The 10156-nt window shown below is 42.0% G+C and overlaps 1 pseudogene; it reads left to right on the top strand.

Moving 5' to 3' along the window:
- The first annotated feature begins 6626 nt into the window (after positions 1-6626).
- Positions 6627-7022, top strand: LOC123647377 (annotated as a pseudogene).
- Positions 7023-10156: the final 3134 nt, after the last annotated feature.

Genomic DNA, 10156 nt, shown 5'->3' with positions numbered 1-10156 from the left:
AAATATTATTACAGTACTCTCATGTTAAATAATTATTTGAGGCTGGGCACCGTGGCTCATGCCTGTAATCTCAATACTTTGGGAGGCTGAGGCGGGAAGCCAGGAGTTTAAGACCAGCCTGGGCAACATAACCAGACACTGTCTCTGCAAGATTTTGTTTTAAAAAGTTAGTGCAGTGTGGTGGCGTGCACCTGTAGTCCCAGCTACCCAGGAGACTGAGGCAGGAGGATCACTTGAGCCCAGGAGTTCAAGGCTGCAGTGAGCTATGATGATGCTACTGCACTCTAGCCTGGGTGACAGAGCAAGACCCTATCTCAAAAAAAAAAAAAAAAAAATCATTTGAAGTTAAACAGGACCATCAGCTGGGTGTCAGCATGGAATATTAGTGATTAATACAGCACATCAACTTACATGATCTGGATACCTTCCATGTGTAAGGGGCTATGTCGGGTGACATAGGGGCTCCCAGGACAAACAAAACCTGCCCCTCTCTTCAAGAAGCCAACAGGGAACCTGCAGTGACAAGGCATTGTCACAAGAAAAGTTACACAACCCAGAAGGCAGAAATAAGAGTTCAATGCAATAATTCAAGAGGTGTCATAAGACAGTGGGTGATTCATTGCTAAATGAATTCTACAGTCAATAACTACAATAGGAATGCAAGGCAAAGGGCCATCCCTCCAGGCTGGGGTTGTGAAGGAAAACTTTGTCGGGGGGATAGAGTTTGAATTGGATCTTGAAGGATGCCCAAAATGTGAACAGTTGCTGAGCTGCAGAGAGGGGAAGGGCATTCCAGACAGGGAGAACTGTGTAGGTGAGTGTAGGTGTGGAGGGAAGAAAATGCTGGGAATGCACATTTGATGGGGAGAGTGAACGGGAAGCCTGACTGGACCTGACGTTATTCCAGTGCCACCCTTCACTCCTCAGAGCTGCAGCTGTGGACACTGGTGAGGTGCCCTGGTGCTAGCCAATCTCTACCTACCCTCGCCCTGCCCGCCTTCCTACTTCTAGGCCAGGGAGCCCTCGGTACGCATGCATCCACAAGATGGGCAAATCCTTCCAAAATGTTTGTGTTCCTCCCATGCGTTGGTGTCTGCTGCTATTTCTCACGTGGGTTCCTTCAGAAGTGCAGTCAATCCAGACGGGCTATTGAGAATACGTCTTTTGGAAAGCCAGCAAATCTGAACACATTTCCCATCCCTGTCTTTGTCCTTGGAGACTTTCTGAAAAGTCAGTTCCTCTGGTCGTGCACCCTCCCTGCCTTTGTGTCCCATCAATGGGCTTCCTATCAGTGACCTCCCATGGGTCCACCAACACTGCCCAGGGTGCCCACTGGAACGCCACTGTGTGTGGGAAGGTGGCATGCTCACGCTCTTCCCTCCCTACGTCTTCCCTCAACAGAAACATGTCCCTAAGTTCCTTCACATACTGCACATAGATAGGGTCAGGGTCCTTGTCACCACCTATTGCCACTGCCATCATTAAAAAATATATATGTATTTATGCCTTCTGTGTATACAGCAGTGAGCAGAATGATCAAACATTCTGCCCGCCTGTAGCTTATATCCTTGGGAGAAGTATACTAGGAAAAACAACAAAGGAAATGTACATATACAGTTTGCTGGTGGTGGGTGCCATGGAGGAGATTAAGCAGGGATGTAGGCTGGAAGTACTTTGGGGGCAGGCACAGGAGGAGACCGGGAAGGCTGGGCATGTGACAGCTGAGAGCAGCTCTGAGCTGGAGGAAGAGCTTCCCAGGCAGAGGGAAGAGCAAGTGCAAAGGCCTTGAGGTGGGGACAAGCTTCGTTGGGTGTGGGGATAGGAAGGGAGCCAGTGTGGCTGGAGGAGGACAGGCAAGTGGCAAAGTGGCAAATGATGAAGTCAGAAAGGTGGACCGGCTGGGCAGGGAAGGCAAGGAGAAGACATGGGGAGGAGGTGGGAAGTTTTGAGTAGAGCAGTGTGGGATAATGTCAAATATATTTGATCTTTGTCCCCAGTTTCGGTCACAGAGCTCCTAAAACCCTTGAAATTTCCTGAGTGATAGGAATGTCTTTTGTTTTTCATAATGAGCCTCTAACACCTGAGTTTACTCTAATGAGGTGACTTAAGGTGAAGCCCTCATATAACCTCAGGGTGGGGCCAGTCACCAGACAAACCAAGTGATCAGAGGACTAGAAGATGGAACTTTCCACCCACCATCCCTCCCCACGCCCACCTCCAGGCACAAGGGAGTGGGGTGCTGGAGATTAAGCTCTATAAAAACTCCTAAGTGTCTGGAGGTGCTGGGAGGGTGGAGTACCCGGTGAGGGTGTGGAAGCTCCACGCTCCACCCCCCATTCCTTGCCCTATCTGTCTCTTCATTTGGCTGCTCATCTGCATCGTTCATTATACCCTTTATCATAAACCTGCAAATGTAAGTAAGTGCTTCCCGGAGTGCTGTGAACTGTCATAGCAAATTAATTGAACTCAAGGTCTTGGAAACCCTAGCTTGTGGCCAGTCTGTCAGAAGTATAGGTGATGACCTACTACTTGGGATTGATGTCTGAAGTAGGGGGCAGTCTTGTAGGCCTGAGCCTTCAACCTGTGGGATCTGAGACCATCTCCAGGTAGATAGTGTTAGAATTTAATTGAATGATAGGACAGCCAGTTGGCATCCTCTGGAGAATTGCTTGGTGACTAGGGGAAACCCCCTGCACATCTGGTCACAGAAATGTTCTGTGTTGAGCGTGAGAGTATAGAGAAAAAAACTGTTTGTTTTTTCCTTTACAGGGAGTAATATGATCAGAAATACATTGGAAGTAGGGAGGAAGCTTCAGAATCATTTTTACATTATTTTATAGAAAGTCTGCATCTGCAAGGAAGGGGCATGCCATCCAGTGGTAGCATTCTCTCCACTGGACCCTCACCTTCATCTCCTTACTCCCTCTTCCTCATTCCCTGAAGGCCATAGCCTTCTTCTCCAGGGCTTGCCATCAGCCAGGAGAATTTAGTGCACCCTTGGATGCTCCATTCAACTTGTTGGAGTCTCAGCCCCTTGACTTTCTTTATTCCAGTTACTTTCATATCTTTTTTAACAGTTAGCCATTCAGCCCAATGGCTAGGTCAAAACTTTATCTTCGCCTGGGATTTGATCTACCTCTGAAATCATTAAATAAACATTCAATTTTCAAATTTCCATCTCCTATCTTTGCAATTTTTCTACTTATTTACTACTCCTTTAGCTATTCCCTAACTTCATGAAAAATACCAGTTCATTTCCTCACTATAATAACTCAATCCTTCCTACCCAATTCTTCTACAGTCATTATGGCTGTTTCAAACATTCTTCGCACTTTGCAAACCATCTGCGCTACTTGTCCCCTCACTGACTTTGAAAATGAAATCCACCAAATTCCTGTCACCCTATCCACCACATTCATCCCCCCTCTCTAATCCCACAGAATGAGGCTGACGCCTTCACCCTGCTCAGCTTCTCCCACTTTAGGCATTTTGCTCCACTGCTGTCCCCAGTCTTGTGACTGTGGCTTCTTCCTTTCAACATTTAGACTTGCTCACATCTCTCTTATCTTAGAAAAGCACATGTGTAAAGAAGCCCAAACCACACCCCCTTCTACCTCTTGCCTTATCTTTTGCTCCCTTTTCACAGCCAAGGTTGTTGGAAAAATGTTATATCTCCTTTTGTGTCCATTTTCTCGTATCTCATTCAATTGTGCTCCCATTTTATTCACTGAAACTACTCTGGACACTCACCAGTTTCCCCTTCCACGTGTCAATGGGTCTGCACTCAACATTACTGAAGAGGCCTCAAGATAGTCCAAATTCATGCCTGGATACTCTTCCCTCCACTGCAGGAGACTAACTGTTGTTTATCTTTTTGGTTTCAGGAACTCTCATGGCCCCAGGGAAGCCATTTCTAAGACATACTACCCTCCAAATTACAGGGTAAGATGCCCTATGTGCTGTCATAGCATCGGGGCTTAGTCCTTATTTACAGTTATCACATTGGATGGACACTTCTTTACTCATGAACCTCCCTTCCTAGACCATAAGCTACTTGGGGTCAAGGTCTATTAATAGATCAAAATATATGCCTAGATTATTTATGTTTGATACATGCCCCTTTAAATTGAATATACAGCTAAAGCTGAATTCTGAGTAACAGCATATGTAATTTGGGTTTTCATCTCTGACATTAAAGAATAATTGAAAGTTTTCCACCAAAGGAGTGATTTGATCAAAAGGATAATTTTGTAATAATCTCTATCACTTCTTGGTTCAGTTTGCCTCTATAAACCATCTCATTTTGTGGGGCTGTCAAAGGACAAAATTACAACAAATTGAGTTTAAAGATCTCCCTTGGCTTTAGCTGTGATCCTAAAATAGGACACCACTTCATTCCATAAAATAGAATTAGTATTCCAAGGAACTGAGCAGAAGAGTTTGGCTTTACAGATAGAGAAGGGCTGAAGAAAGCAGGAGCAAAGAACAAAGATGCATTAGCTACTCTTAGAACAATAGAAAAATAACTGATTAGTTAACATCAGCTTACTTCGGGCTATTTATTTAGAGATCAGGGTCTCACAGTCTGAAACAATGGCCTCCTATAATTTTTATTTGGCAGGGTTCTATGAAACTCCTGTTCTACTGTGTGCAAAACTGTGTTCACTCTCAAAGTCTTTCTTTCTATTTTCCAAGACAGGGAGTAGAGGAAGACATGCTAGATGGAGAAGGAGCAAAGTTGGGCATTTGAGTTTGGAACGTGTGTGGGACAAATAGGTGGACATGCCCAGTGAGCAGCTCAATAACTGTATTTGATGCTCAGGAGAGGTCTGAGGTAGGGACATATTTTAGACATAGTAGTTGAAGCATGAGAATGTGTGTGTGCTCACCAAGGGAGGAGAGGATAGAGGGAGAGGAGGAGAGGACTGGCATGTGGAGCCCTTAAGGACACAGACATTTGGAGGATGGACAGAGAAAGATTGACAGGAGAAAGAAAAACATGAAGGAATGGTCAGAGAAGAGGGCAAGAACCCAGGGAAGGCATATGGTGACCAAGGCTGCACCCTGACCTAAATTCAGCTCTCTCTCACGCAGCCCTCCAGCCTGTTCACTCTCCCTGCCCTCCAGAGCCTGAGCTGAAGGCTACAGAACTCCGCTGCTGCCGCTGGATTAACACTCTGCACGAGCATGCCATTTAATTTCAATTGGTTTCACAGCACTGGACAGAATTAGTTTATCTTTCACCAATTCCTATCACATTAACCCCGATAGTTATCCTAAATCTCTACTCTCCCAAGCATTCTAATCGTTCTCTACTCTCCCTCTCTCTCTCTATCTTTTTTGTAACAGCTTTATTGAGATATAACTAATATATGATTTACTCATTTAAAGTTTTAGAATGTAAAAATTTAAAAATTTAATAATTTTAAAATTCAGTGGTTCTTAGTATACTCACAGAGTTGTGCAACCACCACTATAGCCAATTTTAGGACATTTTCATCAGCCCCAAAAGAAACCCTGTACCCTTTAGGCATCACCCTAGCCCTAGGCAACCAGTAATCTACTTTCTATCTCTATAGACTTGTCTATTCTAGGTGTTTCTTGTAAAGAGGATCATAAAATATGCGGTCTTGTGTGCCTGATTTCTTTCATTTACCGTAATGTTTTCAAGGTTTATGCATGCTGTAGTATTGCAGTATAATATGAAATATGTTTGGTCCATGGCCTGCCACCTCACACCTTGCCCTGTCCATCTCTCATCTGGCTATTCATCTTCATAATATCCTTTATAATCAGTAAACGTGTATCCCTGAGTTCTGTGAACTGCACTAGCAAATTAATCTAACCCAAGGAAGTGGCAGTAAGAACCCTGATTTATAGCCTATTAGTCAGAAACGTAGGTGACGATCTACTATTTGTGACTGGCCTCTGAAATGGGGGCAGTCTTGTGGGACAAAGCCCTCAATCTGTGGGATCTGACACTATCTCCAGGTAGTCAGAATTGAATTGACTTGAATTGAGGGATACCCTCACAGCTGGTCACAGAAGTGTTCTAGGTTAAGCGTGTGAATAGAGATAAAAAACAGTTTGGTTATTTGCTTTACAAGCGTGTAACAGAACTTCATTCCTCTTTATGAAGAAATTTATCTGAATAACATCCCATTGTATGGATATAGCACATTTTGTTTATCCATTCATCAATTTATAAACATTTGGGTTTTTCCATCTTTCGACTATTATGAATAATGTATTGTGAACATTTGTGTGTCAGTGTTTACAAGGATGTATGTTTTCTTTCTTTTAGGTTTAGACCTAGGAGTGGGATTGCTCAGTCATATGGTAACTCTATGTTTAATAGTTTGAAGAACGAACTGCCGGTCTATTTTCCAAATAGTCTGAAGTTCCCATCTTAAGTTCCCACCAGCAGTGGGTTCCAATTTCTCCACATCCTTGTCAACTCTTGTTTTCTGTCTTTGATTTTAGCCATTCTAATAGGTGTAAAGTGGTATCTCACTGAGGTCGTGATTTGCTTTTCTTTGATGACTAATGATATTGAGCATCTATTCATGTGCTTGCTGGCCATTTGTATATCTTCTATGGATACATGTCTGTTCGGAATCTTTGCCCTCTTTTTTCCCACTTGGGCCCAGCAGAATGGCTCCTGCAAAGAAGCATACTAAGAAGAAGGGCTGTTCTCCCATCAGTGAGGTGGTGACCTGAGAATACATCATTGACATTCACAAGTGCATCCGTGGCTTCAAGAAGCATGCCCCTGGGCACTCAAAGAGATGCAGAAATTTGAAGTGAAGGAGATGGGTACTCTAGATGTGTGCATTGATACCAGGCTCAACAAAGCTGTTTGAGTCAAAGGAATAAGGCATTTCCTATATTGTATCTGTGTGCAGTTGTCCAGTAAACACAATGAGGATGAAGATTTACCAAACAAGCTCCATGCTTTGGTTACCTATGTAGCTGTTACCACTTTCAAAAGTCTGAAGACTGTCAGTGTGGATGAGAACTAATCGCTGACTGTCAAATAAAGTTATAAAACTGCAAGAGAAAAAAAAGGATCTTTGCCAATTATTTTTTATTTTTTAGAAACAGGGTCTCCCTATGTTGCCCAGGCTGGAGTGCAGTGGCTATTTACAGATGCAATCATAACATATTACAGCCCTGGACTACTGGGCTCAAGCAATCCTCCTGTCTCAGCCTTTTGAGTAGTTGGGACAGACTACAGTCACGTGTCACTGCACCTGGCTACTGCCTCATTTTTAATTGGATTATTTATCTTTTTACTTGTTGAGTTGTAAAAGTTCTCTATATATTCTAGATACCAGTTTACTCTAGATAAAGATAAATATTTTTTCCCATTCTGTGAGTTGTCTTTTTACTTTCTTAATGATGTTCTTTGAAGCACAAGAGTTATAAATTTTGTCCAATTTAGCTATTATTTTTTGATTGCCTGTGCTTTTTGCATACTTAAGAAACCATAGCTTAGTCCAAGATCATGAAGATTACCCCTATGTTTTCTTCTAAGAGTTGTTCTAAGCCTGTTTTCTTTTCTCTGAAGTAGAGCAAGTTAATAAAAGCACCTACCTCGTAGTAATGTTTTAATGCTCCAATGAGTTAATGTTAACTCTTAGAGACCATGAAGTGTATTTTCCTAAAAATTTCCTCACTCCATTCTTCAAATCTCCATTTTTACCTCCACTTCTATATCATAGCAAGGGTATAATTGAGTTTTGTTATTTATTACCAAAAATATATAATCACAGTTGCATTGTTTAATGTACATTCTATTATCTAAAACTGTGGTTAATAATTTCCAAGCTTTAACTTTTGGGTGAATTCCTACATTTGCGTTTTGCAGAATGTTACATTACATTGATCATTTTAGCATTACCATACAAGCTGTGTTTTTCATGAAATGTAATTATGGCAATTTTACATTGCATTATATAAATCAGAATATATTACAACTATTAATTTGGAAAATAATAACAGCCCATTTATATAAAATAGATGAAAAAGGGAAAACCCTACCAAAATACTTTGTTCTTATATAATTACACAGTCCATTGATTTATGGAATAAATGACCAGAAAACAGTATAATCTACACTAAAGCCATGATAATTCTTCATGAACCTAACTGGGAGTTATTTAAAGTCCCTTTGAGTGTTATTCTGAATAACTGGCCCATTTTCTTCTGATAGATCAATAATATGAACCACCACCAAGGATGTTTCAAGAATCTGGCTTGTAAACTGCATTTCTAGTCTGGGTCACTGGTTCTCAGAATTTAGTTGCATCAGAATCCCCCAGAGGGTTTGGTAAAACACAGATGCTGATCCTTATCTTCAGAGTTTCTGCTTCAGCAGACTTAGGATGGAGGCCTGAGAACGTACAATTCTAATGAGTTCCCACGTGTAGTTTATACTGCTGGTTGAGGTCCAGACTTTCAGAACCACTGCTGTAGTGTGCAGTTAACAAACACTGAACCTATCTAGTCTGCATTTGTAAGTTGGCCAGCATCCAGGAAATTCCATGGGTCTTCTAGTCTCCATCACATATATTGGAGCTCCCTAGAGGATCTGTGGAACTCCAAACATCTCACAAATCTTATGGACTTCTAAAGATGGGAATATTTGAAAATTTGGAGGATAGTACTTCTTAAATTTCTAGGAAAGCTGAAGGCCCCCAGAGACTGAGTACAGACCACAGGGTTATCGTGCAGCCTAACTATGTGCTTGACACAGTTGATTTTGTTTTGACTATTCTCCCCAGGAGAGCAGTACCTGTAAGTGGCTTCTAGCATCCCACTCCTGCCCAGTGATTCCTTCGTAAGAACAAGTCCATTTTATACACTCCTAAATTTACGGCCATTTCAGTGAGTTTTATGATGTTTATAAATTACTTTCTGGCTCCTCTCAGTTAACATTTTTGTCTGACTAGCAAGTTTTTCTGCTTTCTTTTTTTCCCCCTTCTTCAGTAGTTGGTTTTTTTTTCCCTGCCAACAGAGGTAGGCATAGGATTTGGGCAATTTTCTTGGTCTTGCTTTGGAGTTGGAGTATAACCCACACCAAACAAAAAATTAGTGGGGCAAGTTGTTCTTTAATATGAGCTTATGCTGGGTCTAGTGGTTTAAGTCTGTAATCCCAACTACTCAGGATAGCTTGAGCCCAGGAGTTAGAGATTAGCCCAGGCAACATAGCAAGACTCCATCTCTACAAAAATTTTAAATATTAGCCAGCTGTGTTGGCATGTGCCTGTAGTCCCAACTACTCAGGAGACCGAGGTGGGAGGATTGTTTGAGCCCAGGAGTTTGAGACCAGGCTGAGCAATATAGTGAGACCTCATCTCAAGAAAGAAAAAGATATGGACTCACAATGCTGGAAAGGTATAACTCCAGGACCACCATTAACCACTATTTCTGCACCATGAAGAAAGACTATCTTTAGTATGATGCCAATATCCTAAAATATGTTGCTTTAACGTGCTAAGCTACAGAAACAGCCTCAGGTCTCTCTGACCCCTCAGTCCTCTGTCACTCCCAAAGCACAGGATGATGTTCTCTGGAGTTCCCTTATCTACCTAGAAACTGGACCCACCAAAGAGGAACATGATTGCCTTCGATCATCTCCACTAAATTTCATTAACCAGAGAAGATTAAAACTCATATCACAGAGGAAGAAACCAAAAATTAAACATCATATTCAGAGCCCAGACATTGTTCTCTGGTCCCATTCAATTCCCAAACAGAATTATTTACTAACCCATTCCTTCCCCCTAAAAATAATTTACTACCCTTCAAAATGGCCACATTTCCCCACATTTCCCTGTGGAGAAGAGTATATAAGCATCTGTACCTCACTGGGCTATTGGGTAATCACGCTCTTGTGATTGCCCCATGCATATGCATATTAAATAGATTTATATCTTTTTTCCTCTTATTAATCTGCCTATTGTCAGTTCATTTTCAGCAAACCTATAGAGGACAGAGGGGAAGCTTTCCTTGGCACCTACACAACCTACACAGAGAAATAGAGCCAAGAAAGGAGAACCTGATGACATTGTTTGATCTTGGATTAGCAGCAATACCTTTGTCATTCTGAGTCAATACATTTCCATTTTAAATAAGCTAGTTTAAGTTGGGT

This window comes from Lemur catta, chromosome 11 (assembly GCF_020740605.2).
Source record: "Lemur catta isolate mLemCat1 chromosome 11, mLemCat1.pri, whole genome shotgun sequence".
Classification (NCBI taxonomy): domain Eukaryota; kingdom Metazoa; phylum Chordata; class Mammalia; order Primates; family Lemuridae; genus Lemur; species Lemur catta.
The sequence above is the reverse complement of the archived record's forward strand: the minus strand, read 5'-3'. Positions and strand labels throughout refer to the sequence as shown.